This window comes from Schistocerca piceifrons, chromosome 4, assembly GCF_021461385.2.
Source record: "Schistocerca piceifrons isolate TAMUIC-IGC-003096 chromosome 4, iqSchPice1.1, whole genome shotgun sequence".
In the NCBI taxonomy this organism is placed as follows: Eukaryota; Metazoa; Arthropoda; class Insecta; order Orthoptera; family Acrididae; genus Schistocerca; species Schistocerca piceifrons.
In genome coordinates, this window is record NC_060141.1 from 459,847,525 (window position 1) to 459,871,204 (window position 23,680).

Consider the following 23,680-nt stretch of genomic DNA (forward strand, 5'->3'; position numbering starts at 1 on the left):
AGCCTCTGACATTCGCAGCTCCGTTGGCTCGATGCTTTTCAGTCATCAGTTTCCTGACTGGTTTGATGCGGCCCGCCAGGAATTCATCTCCTGCGCTAGCCTCTTCATCTGAGAAAAGCACTTGCAACCTATGTTCTCAATTATTTGCTGGATATATTTCAATCTCTATCTTCCTCTACAGTTTTTTCTTTCTGCAGCTCCCTTTAGTACCATGGAAGATATTTCACGATGTCATAAGAAATGCCCTATCATCCTCTGTCTTCTTCTTGTCAATGTTTTCCGTATTTTCCTTTGCTCGCCGATTTTCTGGAGAACCTCCTCGTTCCTTTATCACTTCACCCAATTTTCAACACCACATCTCAAATGCTTCGATTCCCTGCTGTCCCGTTAACCCACAAGCCACGTTTCACTACCATACAGTGCCGTGCTCCAGACTAACATTCTCAGATATTTCATCCTCAAATTAAAGCCTGTGCTTGATAGTAACGTTCATTTTGCCAGTGCTAGTCTGCTTTTTATATCTTTCTTGCTCCGACCATCATGGGCTATTTTGCTACCTTAACTTCATCTATTTTGTGATTCCCAATCTTGATGCTAAGTTTGTCGCAATTCTACTACTTCTTATTACTTCCCTCTCTTCGATTTATTCTGTCCGTATTCTGTACTCACTAGACAGTTCATTCCATTCATCCCGTAATTCTTCTTCACATTTCAATGAATATCATCACCGAATCCTATCATTGATATACTTCCACCTAGAATTTTAATTCCACCCTTGAACCATTCTTCTATTTCCGTACCTGCTGCTTTGATGTGTGAATTGAACTGTAGGGGCGAAAGACTAAATCCCTGTGTTGCACCTTTTTCTAATCCGAGCACTTCGTTCTTCGTCACTCACTCTAATTGTGTCCACTTGATTCTTATACATATTGTATATTACCCTCCTTTCCCTATGGCTTATCCACACTTTTCTCAGAATGCCGAACATCTTGCACCATTTTACATTGTCGAACGCTTTTCCAGGGCGACAAATCCTATAAAAGTGTGTTGATTTTTTTCAGTATTGCTTCCATTATAAACCACAACGTTAGAATTGCTTCTGATGCCGTTACCTTTCCTAAGGCCAAACTAATCATCATCCAACAGGTCTTCAATTTTCTATGGTATTATTCTGTATATGTTCTTGTCAGCAACTTAGATGCATGAGCTGTTAAGCTGACTATGCGATAATTCTTGCACTTGTCGGCACTTGCTATCTTCGAAGCGAAAGTCAGGAGGTATACCGCCAGACTCATAGTTTCTACACATCAACGTGAATAGTCGCGTTGTTGCCTCTCCTCCTCCCCCCCCCCCCAATGATTTTAGTAATTCTGAAGGTGTGTTAGCTATCCCTTCTGTCTTAATCGATGTTAAGTCTTCCAAAGCTCTTTTAAATTTTTATTCTAGCACTGGATCCCCTAACTCTGCTACATCGGCTCCTGTTCTCCAGTCACGTCATCAGACAACTCTTCATCACCATAGTGGCCCTCAATGTGCTCTTTCCATCCACTCTCTCATCCGCATTTAACAGTGGAATTCCAATTCAGCCTTAATGCTAACATCCTTGTTTTAATTTCATTGAAGTTTGTTTTGAATTCTTGTATACTGAGTCACTCCTTACAATAATCATTTCTTTTTCTATTCCTTTCCTTTTTTCATGCAGCTATTTCGCCTTACTTTTCCTGCACTTCCTATGTGTTTCATTTCTAAATGACTCTATTCCTTAACTTTTCTGAACAAATTTGTACGTACTTCTTTCATCAATCAACTGGAGTAGCTCTTATGTTACCCATGGTTGCTTCGCAGGTACCTTCTTTGTACCTATGTTTTTCTTTCAAACTTAGGCGATTACCATTTTTAGAGATGTCCATTCCTCTTCAACTGAACTGCCTACTAATCTACTCCCTATCACAGTGACTGTAACCCCAGAGAACTTCAAGCGCATCTCCTAGTTCCTTTTGTACAGACTGTCTACGAGGCTGGTACGATCCCAAGTTAGAGCACGTTCATAATAACTTAAATGTATCCTAGGGCATCATTGGAACTGTATCTACCGCGATTTCGAATAATTGTTTCCGGTTGTGGTTTTCGGATACCTTTTTACACAAATCACCCAGTAGCTCGACAACTGCGTTTCTTGCGAACTTGGGATGAATAATAAGTATACATCCCAAGAAATATTTGAATAAAGAAAAAGTTTTATTTTTTAATTTTTGAGGAGGAACCTTGATATTATATCTTTACTTCGCCTACTATACGTAACTTCAAGTCAGTTTACATTTAAGACATCTTATGTAATGTCGCGGACAACGAAGACATCAGTACGTCACCATGTTTCACCCCACTGATGTCAAGTAAAATCTGCTAAAGCGTATTACAATGTTTATTTCTTTGTCTGAAGCTTTGTGGAGCTGCAGTAAATTGACATGTGATTTCTAGAAGTACTGGTGCACAACTGTTTATGCTTCACAACTACTTCCGGTCCGTGTATAGCACTCGTAAAAATAAGAAAAATAGAAACATCATCTGGACAGGCCATGAAGGCCCAACAGTACCTACCGGCCGTCGTGTCATCCTCAGCCCTTATGCGTCACTGGACGTGGATGCGGAGTCGCATGTGGTCAGCACACCGCTCTCCCGGCCGTTGTCAGTTTTCGTGACCGATGACTCAGCAGACCCGGACAGTGACCCATCCAAGTGCTAGCCAAGACCGAAAGCGCCTAACTGCGGTAACCTAACGAGAACCGCTGTTACCAGTGTGTCAAGGCCGTTGGCAGTTGTAAAACTAGTTCTGCATCTGGAGCGAAGCAGTAATAACTAAAGCTTGAAGTGTGCTGGCAAATCCGTAATGACAAATACGACTGTTAGTTTGCTCCTAAGATCCTTGAAACAATTTAAGGCAGAGGAATTGTTCACATGAAATAAACTCTACCTCATACAAAAGATTTACTCGATACAAATAACGCAACTACCATCTATGGCAAGTTAAACGAATATCATACTGAAGTAAAATCGAATACAGAAACTCGAGGGAACAGATGTAAAATATTGAAAACCAAAATTAGATAAATAACGGTAATTCAAAATAACTTAAGGAAGTGTTGGTATCGTTAGTAAGGTATTTTGAAGAAGCGAACACTGTAGATAGCTTTAATACAAACGTAATGAGTAGATCAAATGCATGTAAAGACAACAGAAGCAACTTTGTAACACGTTATATCTACACCCAACGTCGACCACTAACATGAAAGTATGTAGGCGTCTTTGCCTGTTACCAATACAATTAAAATCATTCTTTGAGTGCTGTAGTGTCAACTTATAAAATAATTAAAATGCTGAAATAGTAAACCGACGTTTCAGCAGATTGCTGCAACATGACGGTGTGTCCTTTAGTTTTAACCTTTTAATTATGTTATAAGACGACACAGCAGCACACACAGAAGTATTTTAATGAACTTAGCCTCTAACGTTTGTGAAATATGTCACGCTCATGAAGTTTCGCTCGAATCTGTTCTAACTTTACGTATTTGTAGTTCAAAGTACCATCAGTAAATAGCTGAAAGTGTTAAGAGATGGCATACAAGTAAACCCTGCCGCTCTCCCTCTTGCTTGGCGCCTCTTAGTTGTCTGCGCTTAGCGTAACACATATGTTAAATAAGTTACAGGCCTTCCTTTAAGAGAAAAAGATGGTTTAGTGTGTTCAAATCGCTGTCCGCTCATCCTGATCAGGATACTTCTCACATTAGGCCTCGGCAACAGACGTGAAGCTAAATACACTACTGGCCATTAAAATTGCTACACCAAGAAGAAATGCAGATGACAAACGGGTATTCATTGGACAAATATATTATACTAGAACCGTCATGTGATTACATTTTCACTCAATTTGGGTGCATAGATCCTGAGAAATCAGTACCCAGAACAACCACCTCTGGCCGTAATAACGACCTTGATAACCCTGGGCATTGAGTCAAACAGAGCTTGGATGGCGCGTACAGGTACAGTTGCCCATGCAGCTTCAACACGACACCACAGTTCATCAAGAGTAGTGACTGACTTATTGCGGCAAGCCAGTTGCTCGGGCACCATTGACCAGACGTTTCCAATTGGTGAGAGATCTGGAGAATGTGCTGGCCAGGGCAGCAGTCGAACATTTCCTGTATGCAGAAAGGCTCGTACAGGACCTGCAACATGCGGTCGTGCATTATCCTGCTGAAATGTAGGGTTTCGCGGGGATCGAATGAAGGGTAGAGCCATGGGTCGTAACACAACTGAAATGTAACGTCCACTGTTCAAAGTGCCGTCAATGTGAACAAGAGGTGACCGAGACGTGTAACCAATGGCACCCCATGTCATCACGCCGGGTGATACGCCAGTATAGCGATGACGAATACACGCTTCCAATGTGCGTTCACCGCGTTGTCGCCAAACACGGATGCGACCATCATGATGCTGTAAACAGAACCTGCAATCGCGATAGGCTACAATCCGACCTTTATGAAAGTCGGGATCGTGATAGTACGCATTTCTCCTCCTTACACGAGGCATCACACCAACGGTTCACCAGGCAACGCCGGTCAATTGCTGTTTGTGTATGAGTAAGCGGTTGGAAACTTTCCTCACGTCAGCTAATTGTAGGTGTCGCCACCGGCGCCAACCTTGTGTGAATGCTCTGAGAAGCTAATCATTTGCATATCACAGCACCTTCTTCCTGTCGGTTAAATTTCGCGTCTCTAGCACGTCATCTTCGTGGTGTAGCAATTTTAATGGCCAGTAGTGTATGTCTTGATAAGCCAGCTTTCACCCATAACGACTATTATTTTGTGTTTATTCTCAGCACTAATGAAGTCTACACAATTTAAATTTGAAATTCATGTTATTTTCAATTTAATGTACTTTACTAAAGAATTCATTTATTTAACGAAAAACTGTGCTTCAGAAAAAACCAGAGGTCCAATAACAAAAGTTCGTGTTTAAAAGAGGTCCACTTATTGAGAATGTTAAAAAACGCTGCAGTACAGTATACCTGGTGGATTTCATGAAACATGAAGTTAGCGAGTAAACATTCGATGTGGAGTGCAGGTACTCCCGTCAAGTAGTGGTTAACCAGAAGCAGCACCACTGCGACATTTCAAGTGTCTAGCCGGCACATTAAATGTAACGCGGGCACGTGTTTGCGAGAGCGTAACGGCTGCATGCGCCCAGTTTCCGCTGACGTGCAGCGGAAAATCGGGTTTCGTTCGCGTGAAGTATGGCTGACAATGACGTGCGCACACGCCGCTGGGCACAGTGGAACCACGGTTCACGGAATACGAAGTGCTCTGTGCACGCGGGCCTACGCCTGCCACCCAGTGTTTTATTTTCTATCTAAATAAAAAAACAAAGATCATAACGCGAAACAAACGCGCCCAAAAAGAATGCTGCAGGGTCAAGCGAACTGCTGTCCTGACAAATTCGAAAATGAATCAAAAGTGCTCTGCCCGTTTTGTTCTTCACCCTCCTCCCTTCCGCCACTACTCTGTCTCCCCCCTTTCTCATCTCTCTCTCTCTCTGACTCTCTCTCTTCCTCCCTCCCCATCTCTCTCTCTCTCTCTCTCTCTCTCCCACTTTCTGTCTCCATTTCTCCCGTTCCCGTCCCTCTCTCACCCGATAACCCACCCACTCACCTATTCGTCCAAATAATCCTACCTCTATCTAGCAACATTTCTCATCCCCTTACTTCTCCCCCCCTCCACATGCACACAGACACACACACACACACACACACACACACACACAAAATGTTGTCTTGCTCTTCCGTCCAGAGATACTTTGATTAAGTTATCTCCTCGTTTCCGCATAAATACTGCAACGCATATCAACTGTATTCGAGCCTTGCTCTTCCTCTACAATTTTTTACCTCCCACATAGGTGCAGGTTCATTATGTTCATAAACATCTGCATCAATGGACCACAGATGAAAAGAACGATGAAACAGAAGATACTGATAAGACACTGAAAGGGTATCAGACAAGGAAGTAGCAAACTTTTCTACAGAGTTGTTTCAGAAATACACTCCTGAAAATGGAAAAAAGAACACATTGACACCGGTGTGTCAGACCCACCATACTTGCTCCGGACACTGCGAGAGGGCTGTACAAGCAATGATCACACGCACGGCACAGCGGACACACCAGGAACCGCGGTGTTGGCCGTCGAATGGCGCTAGCTGCGCAGCATTTGTGCACCGCCGCCGTCAGTGTCAGCCAGTTTGCCGTGGCATACGGAGCTCCATCGCAGTCTTTAACACTGGTAGCATGCCGCGACAGCGTGGACGTGAACCGTATGTGCAGTTGACGGACTTTGAGCGAGGGCGTATAGTGGGCATGCGGGAGGCCGGGTGGACGTACCGCCGAATTGCTCAACACGTGGGGCCTGAGGTCTCCACAGTACATCGATGTTGTCGCCAGTGGTCGGCGGAAGGTGCACGTGCCCGTCGACCTGGGACCGGACCGCAGCGACGCACGGATGCACGCCAAGACCGTAGGATCCTACGCAGTGCCGTAGGGGACCGCACCGCCACTTCCCAGCAAATTAGGGACACTGTTGCTCCTGGGGTATCGGCGAGGACCATTCGCAACCGTCTCCATGAAGCTGGGCTACGGTCCCGCACACCGTTAGGCCGTCTTCCGCTCACGCCCCAACATCGTGCAGCCCGCCTCCAGTGGTGTCGCGACAGGCGTGAATGGAGGGACGAATGGAGACTTGTCGTCTTCAGCGATGAGAGTCGCTTCTGCCTTGGTGCCAATGATGGTCGTATGCGTGTTTGGCGCCGTGCAGGTGAGCGCCACAATCAGGACTGCATACGACCGAGGCACACAGGGCCAACACCCGGCATCATGTTGTGGGGAGCGATCTCCTACACTGGCCGTACACCACTGGTGATCGTCGAGGGGACACTGAATAGTGCACAGTACATCCAAACCGTCATCGAACCCATCGTTCTACCATTCCTAGACCGGCAAGGGAACTTGCTGTTCCAACAGGACAATGCACGTCCGCATGTATCCCGTGCCACCCAACGTGCTCTAGAAGGTGTATGTCAACCACCCTGGCCAGCAAGATCTCCGGATCTGTCCCCCATTGAGCATGTTTGGGACTGGATGAAGCATCGTCTCACGCGGTCTGCACGTCCAGCACGAACGCTGGTCCAACTGAGGCGCCAGGTGGAAATGGCATGGCAAGCCGTTCCACAGGACTACATCCAGCATCTCTACGATCGTCTCCATGGGAGAATAGCAGCCTGCATTGCTGCGAAAGGTGGATATACACTGTACTAGTGCCGACATTGTGCATGCTCTGTTGCCTGTGTCTATGTGCCTGTGGTTCTGTCAGTGTGATCATGTGATGTATCTGACCCCAGGAATGTGTCAATAAAGTTTCCCCTCCCTGGGACAATGAATTCACTGTGTTCTTATTTCAATTTCCAGGAGTGTTTATCACTGGGGCAGAAAAAGGTGGAGCCACGTGACTCAAGCATTAGGTGACATTTTGGTCCACTAAATGTCTTTTGCTGTCGTAATTTAGTGTGTTACGCAATTTCATCAAAAGTACTGCAGCTTTCAAACACTTCTATTATTTAATTTGTTTTAGGACTGTCTTCAAGAAAACAGTTGCAACATTTTATGCGGAACTATTCTCTTCGAAAACCTGAAATCCGAGTAATGTACATACAATACAAAACTTGACTTTATATCATGACAGCTATGTGCTACGGGAACAACGGCCTTTGTTTCGTACTTTACGGAGAAAAGACACCTTTCTTTCCTCAGAAAATAGGTATCCTTTTATCAGCGGCTTATCGGTCCATCTCCTACTCCTCCATCACTCTTTCTTCTTACTCCATCTCTCTGTCTACCTCTGTCTCCTCTTTCCTGTTCCCAGATCCTTCACTCTCTTCCTCCGTCCATCTCCTCCTCCTTCAGTCTCTTTTTGTCCATCTCCTCGAACTGAATTTTGTTCTAAGTGATTCAGTGGTTTTGAAGGGACGAGGAATATGTAAATGAAATTCATAAAGTGAGGGAGTATATGGTGCTGGTGATTTAAGTGGACAAATTTTACTCCATAATTTATCAAGACAAAACAAACAGAACTTTTACACTTCATTGCAATTGCGAATTCACTCCGGCTGATCGCAACAGTTAGATCCCGAAATGTATTTACTACGTTTGATTGTAAGACAACAAATCTTTGCTCTTGTAACTGATAATGAAATGTGTGGCTGTAGTCTCTCATGCACATTACATTAAAACATATAATACACTCAGGCATACACATATTATAAAAGGACAATGATGTAGGAAAAATTATAAACTGAGTGCTAATCGCCAATCGAACTGCTTGCATTTTTCGAGTCATCGATCTTCCGACTGGCCTGATGCAGAGCGCCATGAATTTTTCTCCTGTGCCGACCTTTCTATCTCAGAGTAGCACTTGCAAGCTACGTCCTCAGTTACTAGATTACTCAGTGGCTGGATGTATCCCAATCTCTTTCTTGCTCTACAGTTTTTACCCCATACAGTTCCCTCTCGCACCACGGCAGTTATTCTCTGATGCCTTAACAGGTGTCATATCATAGTTTCCTTCCTTTTTGTCAGTGATTTCCATTTTTTTTCCTCGTTGACTCTGCAGGGAACTATCTCATTCCTTACTTGACCAGTCAATCTGCTTTTCAACATTCTTCTTTAGCATCACATCTTAAATGCTGTAAGTAGGCAGTTTAGGTTTTTATGTTGGTAGCGCCACGTAGCGCTCTGTATGAAAATCACTGACTGCGCTGTGTGCGGCCTGTGGTTGGTTGGACTCATTGTTGGAATATTCGCTTGTGTAGTGTTTGGCAGCTGGATGTGAACAGCGCTAGCGTTGAGCAGTTGAAGGTGAGCTGTAATTCATATATATATATATATATATATATATATATGACTTTTGAACATTATTAAGGTACATACATTGTTTGTTCTGTATCAAATGGCTCTGAGCACTATGGGACTCAACTGCTGTGGTCATAAGTCTTTGTTCTGTATCAAAATCTTTCATTTGCTAACTATGCCTATCAGTAGTTAGTGCCTTCAGTAGTTGGAATCTTTTATTTAGCCGGCAGTATTGGCGCTCGCTGTATTGCAGTAGTTCGAGTAACGAACATTTTTGTGAGGTAAGTGATTTATGAAAGATATAGGTTGTTGTTAGTCTGGGCCATAATTTGTAGGGATTGTTGAAAGTCAGATTGCGTTGCGCTAAAAATATTGTGTGTCAGTTTAGTGATGATCAGAATAAATAAAGAGACAACTGTCTGAGTCCGTTCAGTTTTACTCAGCTGTCTCTGTATCAAATAACGTAGAAGTTTACCAGCACAGTAATTTTAATTTTTCTAAGGGGACGTTTCAATGCTTCTATTCTATTCTGGTTTTCCCATAGTCCATGTCTCACTGCCATACAACGTTGTGATCCAAACGTAAGTTGTGGTAGATTTCTCTTGGCCAGGAATGCCCTTTTTGCCAGTGCTAGTCTGTTTTTCATGTCTTCCTTGCTCCGTCCATCTTATGTTATTTTGCTTCCTAGGTAGCAGAATTCCTTACCTTCACATACTTCATGGGTCGCAAAGTATAATGTTAAGTTTCTCACTGTTCTCATTTCTGCTACTTCGATTTACTGTCAATCCATATTTCGCACTCATTAACTGTACATTCCATTCGAGAGCTTCTGTGATTCTACCTCACTTTCAATGAGGACAGCAATCTCATCAGCGAATCTTAACATAGATATTCTTCCACATTGAATTTTAAACCCCCTCAATTTATTTTCGTCATTGCCTCTTCGATGTATGGATTGAGCAGCTGGGGCGGAAAACAACATCCCTGTCTTACATTATTTTTGATCCGAACACTTCTTTCTTGGTCTTCTACTCTCATTGTTCCCCTCTGGTTCTTCCACGTGTTGTATATTACCGATGTTTCCCTGTAGCTAACCCCAATTTTCCTCAGATTTTCGAACATCTTGCACCATTTTGCATTCTCGAACACTTTCCCCAGGTCGACAAATACTATGAACGTGTCTTGATTTTTCTACATCTGCATCCATACTCCGCAAGCCACCTGACGGTGTGTGGCGGAGGGTACCCTGAGTACCTCTATCAGTTCTCCCTTCTATTCCGGTCTCGTATTGTTCGTGGAAAGAAGGATTGTCGGTATGCTTCTGTGTGGGCTCTAATCTCTCTGATTTTATCCTCATGGTCTCTTCGCGAGATATACGTAGGAGGGAGCAATATACTGCTTGACTCTTCGGTGAAGGTATGTTCTCGAAACTTTAACAAAAGCCCGTACCGAGCTACTGAGCGTCTCTCCTGCAGAGTCTTCCACTGGAGTTTATCTATCACCTCCGTAACGCTTTCGCGATTACTAAATGATCCTGTAACGAAGTGCGCTGCTCTCTGTTGGATCTTATCTCTCTCTTCTATCAACCCTATCTGGTACGGATCCCACACTGCCGAGCAGTATTCAAGCAGTGGGCGAACAAGCGTCCTGTAACCTACTTCCTTTGTTTTCGGATTGCATTTCCTTAGGATTCTTCCAATGAATCTCAGTCTGGCATCTGCTTTACCGACGATCAACTTTATATGATCATTCCATTTTAAATCACTCCTAATGCATACTCCCAGATAATTTATGGAATTAACTGCTTTCAGTTTCTGACGTGCTATTTTGTAGCTAAATGATAAGGAATCTATCTTTCTATGTATTCGCAGCACATTACACTTGTCTACATTGAGATTAAATTGCCAATTCCCTGCACCATGCGTCAATTCGCTGCAGATCCTCCTGCATTTCAGTACAATTTTCCAATGTTACAACCTCTCGATACACCACAGCATCATCTGCAAAAAGCCTCAGTGAACTTCCGATGTCATCCACAAGGTCATTTATGTATATTGTGAATAGCAACGGTCCTATGACACTCTCCGGCGGCACACCTGAAATCACTCTTACTTCGGAAGACTTCTCTCCATTGAGAATGACATGCTGCGTTCTGTTATCTAGGAACTCTTCAATCCAATCACACAATTGTTCTGATAGTCCATATGCTCTTACTTTGTTCATTAAACGACTGTGGGGAACTGTATTGAACACCTTGCGGAAGTCAAGAAGCACAGCATCTACCTGTGAACCCGTGTCTATGGCCCTCTGAGTCTCGTGGACGAATAGCGCGAGCTGGGTTTCACACGACCATCTTTTTCGAAACCCATGCTGATTCCTACAGAGTAGATTTCTAGTCTCCAGAAAAGTCATTATACTCGAACATAATACGTGTTCCAAAATTCTACAACTGAACGACGTTAGAGATATAGGTCTATAGTTCTGCACATCTGTTCGACGTCCCTTCTTGAAAACGGGGATAACCTGTGCCCTTTTCCAATCCTTTGGAACGCTACGCTCTTCTAAAGACCTACGGTACACCGCTGCAAGAAGGGGGGCAAGTTCCTTCGCGTACTCTGTGTAAAATCGAACTGGTATCCCATCAGGTCCAGCGTCCTTTCCTCTTTTGAGCGATTTTAATTGTTTCTCTATCCCTCTGTCGTCTATTTCGATATCTACCATTTTGTCATCTGTACGACAATCTAGAGAAAGAACTACAGTGCAGTCTTCCTCTGTGAAACAGCTTTGGAAAAAGACATTTAGTATTTCGGCCTTTAGTCTGTCATCCTCTGTTTCAGTACCATTTTGGTCACAGAGTGTCTGGAAATTTTGTTTTGATCCATCTACTGTTTTGACATAAGACCAAAATTTCTTAGTATTTTCTGCCAAGTCAGTACATAGAACTTTACTTTCGAATTCATTGAACGCCTCTCGCATAGCCCTTCTCACACTACATTTCGCTTCGCGTAATTTTTGTTTGTCTGCAAGGCTTTGGCTATGTTTATGTTTGCTGTGAAGTTCCCTTTGCTTCCGCAGCAGTTTTCTAAGTCGGTTGGCTCTTTTCCATCTCTTACGATCTTGCTTGGCACATACTCATCTAACGCATATTGTACGATGGTTTTGAACTTTGTCCACTGATCCTCAACACTATCTGTACTTGAGCCGCCAGGTACTCTGTAATCTGCTTTTTGCCACTTTTGCTAAACAGAAAAATCTTCCTATCTATTTGAATATTTCTATTTACGACTGAAATCATCGATGCCGTAACCGCTTTATGATCGCTGATTCGCTGTTCTGCGTTAACTGTTCCAAATAGTTTGGGTCTGTTTGTCACCAGGTCTAATATGTTATCGCCACGAGTCGATTCTCTGTTTAACTGCTCAAGGTAGTTTTCAGATAAAGCAATTTAAAAAAAATTTCACTGGATTCTTTGTCCCTGCCACCCGTTATGAACGTTTGAGTCTCCCAGTCTATATCCGGCAAATTAAAATCTCCACCCAGAACTATAACATGGTGCGGAAATCTACTCGAAATATTTTCCAAATTATCCTTCAGGTGCTCAGCCACAACAGCTGCTGAGCCAGGGGGCCTATAGAGACATCCGATTACCATGTCTGAGCCTGCTTTAACCGTGACCTTCACCCAAATCATTTCACATTTCGGATCTCCGTCAATTTCCTTCGATACTATTGCACTTCTTATCGCTATAAACACGCCTCCCTCTTCACTGTCCAGCCTGTCTCTGCGGTATACATTCCAATCTGAGGATAGGATTTCATTACTGTTTACGTCTGGTTTCACCCAACTTTCTGTCCCTAGTACTATATGGGCGTTGTGACCGTTTATTAATGAGAGCAGTTCTGGGACCTTTCTATAGACGCTCCTGCAGTTTATTATTAGCACATTAATATTGTTATTCCCTGTTGCATTTTGCCTACTCCTACCTTACCGCGTCTTAGGAGGCGTCTTGTCGGGCCTAGGGAGGGAATTCTCTAACCTAAAAAACCCCCAAGTGCACTCCACACGTACTCTGCTACCCTCGTAGCCGCTACCGGAGTATAGTGCACGCCTGACCTATTCAGGGGGACTCTACATTTCTCCACCCGATAGCGGAGGTCGAGAAATTTGCACCCCAGATCTCCGCAGAATCGTCTGAGCCTCTGGTTTAAGCCTTCCACTCGGTTCCAAACCAGAGGACCGCGATCGGTTCTGGGAACGATACTACAAATAGTTAGCTCTGATTCCACCCCGCGAGCGAGGCTTTCCGCCTTCACCAATTCCGCCAACCGCCTGTACGAACTGAGGATGACCACTGAACCCAGACGGTAGGAGTCATTGGTACCGACATGAGTAACAATTTGCAGTCGGGTGCACCCACTGCTCTCTATCGCCGCCGGCAGGGCCTCCTCCACATCTCGGATGAGACCCCCCGGCAAAGAGACAGAATGAACACTGGCCTTCTTCCCCGACCTTTCCGCTATTTCCCTTAGGGGCTCCATCACCCGCCTAACGTTGGAGCTCCCAATAACTGATAAACCCCTCCCCCCGTGTGCCAGCTCGGACCTTGCTGAAGGAGCAGCCACATGTCCACCCACAGGCAGAGCGAGCGATGCCACACGGCCAGCCTCCACATTTACCCTCCGCCTCGTGCGCCGCGAACGCCGCTGAACCCGCCACTCCCCTTGGGGAGAGGGTGGCCCAACCGCGCCCGGTATCCGCGAAGATGTCTCGACAGCAGGGACAGTGGGTGAAGCATGTAACACCTGGGGTGTACCATGCGTCGCACCAGACTCCCCACTGCCGCTACACTCCGAGGCAGCAGCCTGAAGACGGCTGACCGCGGCCATCAACACGCTCAGCTGTTCGCGAACAGTGGCCAGCTCCTCCTGCGTCCGTACGCAGCAGTCACACATCCTATCCATCCTAAGGAATCAATCTACTGTAGAGAGTTAATAAACTTTTAACTAGACTGCTGATTCACTAAAGGTGTCTGATTGTTGACTAAACTGTGATTGCTAGCCACTTCTTGTAGAAAACAATGAAATTAGCACTACCTGTCTCTGGACTGTATTCAAAACAAACACTAGCACTACTGGCTCTGACTGTATTCAAAACAAACACGAAATCTATGGAACAGTATTACTAGAACTCGACAATTAAAGCTTCCTAAAAACAAAAACACACGGAAGAAGAAGTGACAAGTAAGAAAAATACTGTTAATACTTAAATTAAGATAGCTCGCTGCACAGCAGACGTGAATCAGGCGGCAGTTACGACGGTAGTCTTGTTTCCATTCTCAACAGCAACTTCAGAACTGATGTCTTTACTGGTGTCTTTACTTTTCCTAAAGCCAAACTGATCGACAACTAACAGATCCTCAATTTTCTTTTTCATACTTGCATTCGTCGGTGCAATTGGCACGCTAGACTTAACATGTTCACAGAAGATTCTACATAACTATATTCAAGAACAGGAGCAGCATATGCACCAGTTAGCTCGAGAGACAAGGAAATCGTAAAAAAAAAAAATGGTTCAAATGGCACTAAGCATTGCAGGACTTAACGTCTGAAGTCATCAGTCCCCTAGTCCGCCCCAGTAGCTGAGTGGTCAGCGTGACGGATTGCCGTCCTCTGGGCCCGGGTTCGATTCCCGGCTGGGTCGGAGATTTTCTCCGCTCAGGGACTGGGTGTTGTGTTGTGTTCATCATCATTTCATCCCCATCCGGCGTGCAGGTCGCCCAATGTGGCGCCGAATGTAATAAGACCTGCGATATGGCGGCCGGACCTGCCCCGCGAGGGGCCTCCCGGCCAATGACGCCAAACGCTCATTTCCATCAGTCCCCTAGACTTAGAACTATTTAAACATAGCTAACCTAAGGACATCACACACATCCATGCCCGAGGCAGGATTCGAACCTGCGACCGCAGCAACAGCGTCGTTCCAGACTGAAGCGCCTAGAACCGCTCAGGCACCGCGGCCGTCCGGAAATCCTTACAAGTCAATAAAGGATGATAGTTCATTGCAGCACCAAAGCACTTAATTACAGACATAAATAAGCGACAAGCCACACTTAACACTAATTTTAACAAAAGGGAGCGAACGAAAATGAAACATGGATGGCATAACAGCCCCCTCTCCCCTCTCTTATAAATTAGTCCAAAGAACTGATTTAGATGCCTTAAGAGTACATTAACCCACGTGTTGTAGGCAATACAAAAACAGCCGGCCGGTGTGGCCGAGTGGTTCTAGGCGCTACAGTCAGGAACCACGCGAACACTATGGTCGTAGGTTCGAATCCTGCCTCGGGCATTGGTGTGTGTGATGTTCTTAGGTTAGTTAAGTTTAAGTAGTTGTAAGTTCTAGAGGACTGATGACCTCAGAAATTAAGTCCCATAGTACTCACAGCCATTTGAACCAACCAATTCTAAAACAATGAACACACCAACATGACTTAGAAGGCAGTTAAACCCCAAAGTACACTATCACCATACGAGCCATCATGACTGAACGTCGCTAACACACAAGAACCTGCAGCAGCCTCGGCTCAGCACCATTCTAATGTCCCTGTGGTGGCTTACTCCAGACACACAGCCATGATAAAATGGCAAGCCGCTACTGTTGAATCCACGGACGCGGTATTCGGTACACGCCCAAGAAGTAACGGAAGGCCAACAACATGTTCCCAATGTCTGTTGCTTCACAACATCCATGAAGCCCCCGTCGTCTGTGCGTGACAACGCGATGTAGCAGGCAACCGAAAGAGCCTGTCCAGTCGTGGCGGCTCCAACTATAATCCACCGGCCGGCCGCTACACTAGGCACTGCAGCGGACCATGTAATTCCTTCCTAGGTCACAGCCAGGATCGTGACTGATGCAGCGCCTCGGCCACAGATTACCAGTATCACAGTGTAATCGTGGCAAACCCTCCGAGAGAAGTACTGGCGCGGCTCAGCATTCATGCACTATAAGAGAAAGACTCACCACGTTGGAATTATCCGAACGGGACGGAAATCAGTAGATGTGCTGTACATATAAGGACAAACAAATGATTACAATTTCAGAAAAAAATAGGCTGATTTATACAACAGAAAGAACTTCACAAACTGAGCAAGTTAATAACAGATTGGTTTTCCTTTGGCCCTTATAAAAGCAATTATTCAGCTTGTCATTGATTGAAAGAGTAGTTGGATGCCTGCCTGAGTGATATCGTGCCAATTTCCGTCAAACTGACTCGGTAGACGGCAAAATCCAGAGTTGGTTGCAGGAACTTGCTCACAATATTTCAAACGTGCCCAATAGCGGAGAGATCCGGTGAACTTGTTGGCTAAGAAAGGGTCTGCCAAGCACGAAAGTAAGCAGCGGAAACTCTCGTCGGGTGCGGGTGGACCTTATCTTCCTGAAATGGATGGCTTGCCGTCAAGGGCAACAAAACGCTGTGTTGTACAGGTGCCGCAGGTGACAACCAAAGGGGCTGTCGGGCCGTATAACGGGTGACAATTAAGTTCGTAATCCACCGCTGCCTGGGGCGTTTCCAGATACGTCTTCGCTGGTCATCGAGGCTCAGTTGAAAGCTGGACTCGTCACTGAAGACAATTCTATTCCAACCAATGAGATTCCAGGGTGAAGATGAGTCTGGAGACGCCCTGGACAGTGATGTGGTACCATCCTGACTGTCGCCTGCCATAAGGTCCGATAATCAGGAGTGACGATCTGTGGTTCCATTTCTTTTCACTGCATGACGACTTTGGTTATCTATGGCACCTTTGCAGCAAAGCGGTACGTCGACGATAGTCTACGCCCCGTTTTCTTGCCCTTCATGACGAGCTATACCGGACTTACATTTCAGCAAGATAATGACCGCCCAGACACCACGAGTGTTTCTAATACTCGTCTTCGTGCCTGTCAGTTCGTACCTAAGCCATCAAAGTCGTTAGATCTCTCCTCAACTGAGAACGTTTGAAGCATTAGGGGCAAGGCCCTCCGACCATGTCGGGATTTTAGCAATCTAACGTGCTAGTAGAACAGAATTTAGCACGATAACTCTTAGGAAGACATCCAACAATCAATATCAAGCCAAATAATTGCCTGGATAAGGGCCAGAGGTTGACCAGTACGTTATTGACTTGCGTAGTTTGTGAATTCCTTTCCCTTGAATAAATCATCAATTTCTTTACATCGTACCCACAGATATTCATTCCGTTCGGGCACATGTCGTGGTTACAAAAATATATAAGTGGAGCAGACACGGACGGTGGTTCACCCTAGCGAAGATGCGCTGCAAATGTGGAAATCTATTGACGCAAGAGACTTTGAAAAGGGGCAGATTATTATTATGCAGAGTTTGTGAATGGGTATCACGAAAACGGCGAATCTGGTGGAATTTTCAAATGTTACTGTCGTAAGTATACAGGGTGGTCCATTGATCGTGACCGGGCCAAATATCTAAAAAATACCGGCAAACGAAAAAACTACAAAGAACAAAATTTGTCTAGCTTGAAGGGGGAAACCAGATGGCGCTATCGTGGCCTCGTTAGATGGCACTGCCATAGGTCAAACGGATATCAACTGCGTTTTTTTAAAAATAGGAACCTCCATTTTTACTACGTATTCGTGTAGTACATAAAGAAATATTAATGTTTTAGTTGGACCACTTTTTTCGCTTTGTGACAGATGGCTCTGTAATAGTCACAAACATATGGCTCACAATTTTAGACGAACAATTGGTAACAGGTAGGTTTTTTAAATTAAAATGCAGAACGTAGGTACATTTGAACGTCTTATTTCGGTTGTTAAACGTGATACATGTACCTTTGTGAACTTATCATTTCTGAGAACGCATGCTGTTACAGCTTGATTACCTGTAAATACCACATTACTGCCATAAATGCACAAAATGATGTCCGTCAACCTCAATGCATTTGGAAATACGTGTAACGACATTCCTCTCAACAGCGAGTAGTTCGCATTTCGTAATGTTCGCACATGCATTGACAATGCGCTGGCACATGTTGTCAGGCGTTGTCGGTGGATCACAATAGCAAATATCCTTCAACTTCCCCCACAGAAAGAAATCCGGGGACGTCAGATCCGGTGAACGTACGGGCCATGGTATAGTGCTTCGACGACCAAACCATCTGTCATGAGATATGTTATTCCATACCGCTTCAACCGCACGCGAGCAATGTGCCGGACATCCATCATGTTGGAAGTACATCGCCATTCTGTCATGCAATGAAACATCTTGTAGTAACATCGGTAGAACATTACGTAGGAAACCAGCATACATTGCACCATTTAGGTTGCCATCGATGAAATGTGGGCCAATTATCCTTCCTCCCATAATGCCGCACCATACATTAACCCACCAAGGTCGCTGATGTTCCACTTGTCGCAGCCATCGTGGATTTTCCGTTGCCCAGTAGTGCATATTATGCCGGTTTACGTTACCGCCTTTGGTGAATGACGCATCGTCGCTAAATAGAACGCGTGCAAAAAATCTGTCATCGTCCCGTAATTTATCTTGCGCTCAGTGGCAGAACTGTACACGATTTTCAAAGTCGTCGCCATGCAATTCCTGGTGCATAGAAATATGGTACGAGTGCAATCGAAGTTGATGTAGTATTCTCAACACCGAGGTTTTTTAGATTCCAGATTCTCGCGCAATTTGTCTACTACTGATGTGCGGATTAGCCGCGACAGCAGCTAAACACCTACTTGGGCATCATCATTTGTTGCAGATCGTGGTTGACGTTTCACATGTGGCTGAACACTTCCTGTTTCCTTAAATAACGTAACTATCCGGCGAACGGTCCGGACACTCGGATGATGTCGTCCAGGATACCGAGCAGCATACACAGCACACGCCTGTTGGGCATTTTGATCACAATAGCCACACATCAACACGATATAGACCTTTTCCGCAATTGGTAAACGGTCCATTTTAACACGGGTAATGTATCACGAAACAAATACCGTCCGCACTGGCGGAATGTTACGTGATACCACGTACTTCTACGTTTGCGACTATTACAGCGCCATCTATCACAAAGCGAAAAAAGTGGTTCAACTAAAACATTCGTATTTCTTTACGTACTACACGAATATGTAATAAAATGGGGGTCCCTATTAAAAAAAAAAAAGCTGTTGATACCCGTTTGACCTATGGCAGCGTCACCTAGCGGGCCAACCATAGCGCCATCTGGTTTCCCCCTTTCAAGCTAGAAGAGTTTCGTTCTTTGTAGTTTTTTCGTTTGATTCTTATTTCGTGAGATATTTGGCCCGGTCACTATCAATGGACCGTCCTGTATACGGGAAGAGATAGGTCGGTAAAACTACCATTAGCAGCTAAATGATTGGACGTCCACGACTATTCACAGAACTTTGGGTTCGAAGGCTTATCTGCCCTGTAAAGTAGAGTAGGTGGTGATATTTGGCGCTGAAACAGCAGAATTTGGGTGCACGAACAAGTGTTTCGGAGCACATCGTTCATCTTTTATTGTTGAACATGGAGCTCCGCAGCTCTCTACCCCCTCGTGTTGACATATTGACATTAAGACATTGTCAGTTACGAATGCAGTGAGTACGGGACCGTCGAAATTCGACCGTCGATTAGTGGAAGCGAGTCGGCTCCTCGGGAGAATCATATTTCTGCTACACTAGGTCCATGGTCGTCTCCACAAACGCCGACAACGAGGTGAATGCCGGCTCGAAACGTGGAGCGCGCCACGGGCGCAGGCTGGTGAGGGCAGTATGGGAGACATTCTCCTGCTATTGCATGGGACCTGTGCTAGTAATCTAAGACACTCTGCAGCTCCGAAACACCTGCATCCCCTCAAGCTTGAAGTCTTTTCCGACGGAGATGTCATATTTCAGTGGTATAATTGTCAGTGTCTCTGAGCCAGAACTGTGCTACAATGGTTTGAGGAGCATTAAAGTGAACTAATATTGATGTCTCGATGACCAAATTCCTGAATTCAAATAATTAATACAAAAGAATGGCCCTGAATAAGAAGCAATCCTGACAGTGACCTATACATCTCATTGAGCACTTACCTCACAAATATCTTCATTACGCGAACTGCTGCAATACAACGAGCGTCAATACTGGCAGCTAAATAAAAGATTCTAACTACTAAAGTCACTAACTACTAATAGGCATGTGGTTAGCAACGGAAAGATTTTGTTGGAAACCAAATAATGTATTTTGTACCTTCAAAATGTGACATCCAGTTCAAACACGAATATAAATCGTCATTGACATGCAGTATAAAGACATATAATCATAACTAATTTTTGTCTCCAAGTCAGATAGTGGCCGTGCGGTTAAAGGCGCTGCAGTCTGGAACCGCGAGACCGCTACGGTCGCAGGTTCGAATCCTGCCTCGGGCATGGATGTTTGTGATGTCCTTAGGTTAGTTAGGTTTAACTAGTTCTAAGTTCTAGGGGACTAATGACCTCAGCAGTTGAGTCCCATAGTACTGAGAGCCATTTGAACCATTTTTGAATCCAAGTCAGATACTTCCAAATCGTTAGCTTGCGCTAATGCTTCAGACCTCTATCCTCCATCAATGCTAACTTCTCACATCTAACATCCATCACTGCTGGCTGTTCACTTCCAACTGCCCAACAGTACTTCCCTCACTGCTGGCGACTAACTTCCAACTGCCCAACACTGCTGGCGATTAACTTCCAACAACGAGTCCAACCAGCCACAGAGTCTCTTACAAAGGAAGCGCAGTCAGAGATACAACGCAAAGCGCTACACAGCGCTGCCATCACAGAAGCAGCCCACTCGACAATACCTACATAAACTTACCAACGAACTGTCGAATCCCTGATACGCATAATCAGTGATGTATTCCCTTCCAAAGACGGACAAACAAGCCGTTAAGCGAGTAGTCATAATCTTTTGGCTCATCAGTGTACATTAGCTGATTAATAGCTAGTGACGGTAAATCGTCTCTAGAGGAAATACATATTGAATTCGTAGGCCTAGTGCAAGTACACCGAGCCAGGTGGAGCAATGGCTAAAACACTGGGCTAGTATTCAGAAGGGTGGCGATTAAAATCTCAGTGTGGCTATGCAGAGCTAAATTCTCCATGATTTCCCTAAACAGATTAAGGTAAATGCCAGGATAGTTACTTTAAATTGAGTTCCCTTCCCAATTTTCCTTAACCTGCGCTTGTGTTCAGTCTCTGATGAACCTGTAATCCTTCTATCCCTTTTATCGATACGGCAGAGAATGAGCTTCCAAACTAATCTACATCTACATCTGCATAGCGAGTCACAATCCACCGCGTGGCGCGTGGCGCAGTGCACCGTGTACCACTGTTATCATTTCCTTTCTTGTTCCACACTCAAAAAGATGGAGGGAAAAACGACTATGTATATGCGGCCGTATGAGCCGTATTTTCTTGTATCTTATCTTCATGGTCCTTACTCGCAATGTGTGTTCGAGGCAGTAGAACCGTTCTGCAGTTAGCTTCAAATGCCGGTTCACTAAATATTTTCAGTGGTGTTACTCGAACAGACTGTCACATTCCCTCATTCCCTCCAAGGTTAGCCGGCCACGGTGGCCGAGCGGTTCTAGGCGCTTTAGTCTGGAACTACGCGGCTGCTACGGTCGCAGGTTCGAATCCTGCCTCGGGCATGGGTGTGTGTGATGTCCATAGATTAGTTAGGTTTAAGTAGTTCTAAGTTTAGGGGCCCGATGACCTCAGCTGTTAACTCATTTGAACCTCCAAGGATACACATTTCAATTCCTGCAGCACGTCCATAACACTTAAGTGTTGTTTGAATATACGAGAAACAAATCTAACAGCGCGTCTGAGTTTCTTCGATGTCTTCCATTAATCCGAGCTTTTAGGAAACCCAAACACTCGAGCAGTACCCAAGAACAGGTCGCACTAGCGCCGTACCTGCGGTCTCCTTTACAGATGAGCCATACTTCCCTAAAATTCGTCCGATAGATCGAAGTCGACCATCGTCTTTCCTACCGCAATCCTGAAATGGTCGTTCCATTTCATAATGCTCTGCAACGTAATTTAAAAGATAACAGTGTCTTCCATCTTTTGTCTGACAGTCTTGGAAAGAGAAGGACGAAAACGGTCTATAGTTATTAACGAACTGAGGTTACTCTTCCTAAAAGCTGTTCTCGACGAGAAAGATTTATTTTTAGTTATTTATTTATTTTGAGATGAAAACGTCTATATTTGTAGTCGACCTAATTTCATGAGTGACAAAGCACCGTTAGATAATTAATGGACTAGTAACTCATAAAGAATGGTTGAGCCCATAAGGCGTAGATCAGTTGTGTACATGTTTTTCGCGTAGTGTTTGTTTTGCTCGTGACGTCATTGTACCAGTGTAGGCGCACAAGCTTAGTTGTTACGAATTCCCTCTGTGTAAAGTTATATGTTGGTGAAGCGTGAAACTCGTATAGTTAGGACATGATATGAATAAAGTCCTTTTGAATAATAATGTACGTCATTACGAAAAATTAAAGAGGAACAACTAACATAAAAAAGTTGCTTTGGGCGATATACAACAAGTTTCTTCACAGTTCCGCTTCGAGCGGGAAGGTTCTTGTTTACTTCACTTGCCGCAGCGTCGCTTGTGTGGAGTTTTCCTCGTTAGTGTTGTTCTGTCTGCCGAGTGAGTCGTAGCGCCTCCGCTCCGCCTTTACTGTCTGTTTGTGTTCGTCTACCTGCAGCGCCGCCGGCCGCTCCGCTATGGCAATCATGGTTTCCACGTGTATTCCACGAAAAGCTACTGTGAGCTTTACTGTCAATAGAACAACGCGACACGTGCAACCCGGATCTTTAGAAATACATGATTGAAACTTCCTAGCAGATTAAAACTGTGTGCCGGACCGAGACTCGAACTCGGGACCTCTCCCTTTCGCGGGCGAGTGATTGGTAGAGCACTTGCCCTCGAAAGGCAAAGGTCCCGAGTTCGAGTTTCGGTCCGGCACACAGTTTTAATCTGCCAGGAAGTTCATATCAGCGCACACTCCGCTGCAGAGTGAAAATCTCATTCTGAATACGCGATTGGCTTGTCGTTGCAATTCATGTGATCTCTGGTCAGGTCCACACCGCTTATTTTGATGTAGACGAGCACGTGTTTTACGAGAAACTTATGGATCCCCTTCACGTTGATAGATTGCTGTTCGACATGGTTCTCAAGTTCCGTTCAAGCATCGCGATAATTCCGTTAGTATGGTGTCACTTGCAGACGCTGAAATCGAATATACCAATGTTCGAGTTTTCAACCTCCCGCCGGAAGTTAATGTCAACCGTCTAAAGGACATATTGACTCCTAATGGTAACGTGAAAAACGTTTGTCGTGAACGCTGGTCTACTCAACACAGATTACACTGTCTTAGTGGAACTCGTTCCGTGGAAATGCATATCAAACGCAATATTCCATCACATATACCGCGTCCGTGTCATGTGTACTGGTCAAGAGGGAACCCGCTTCCTATGTAATGAAAGTTGACAGTTTCGGTCTAATTGTCCGCGGAGGGTTTTTGTATTAAAGCTGTCATTAGTGCAGCGTCGCAAATTGTCGGTTGCTGATCTTGTTCCTTCCACTCCCGCCGTCGGGCCTACTTCTGCTTCGTATTATAATGAACAGACAGTCAGTTCTGATAATCGTGTCAATGAATTTCCGCCTTTACCTCCGCGACAGGTTC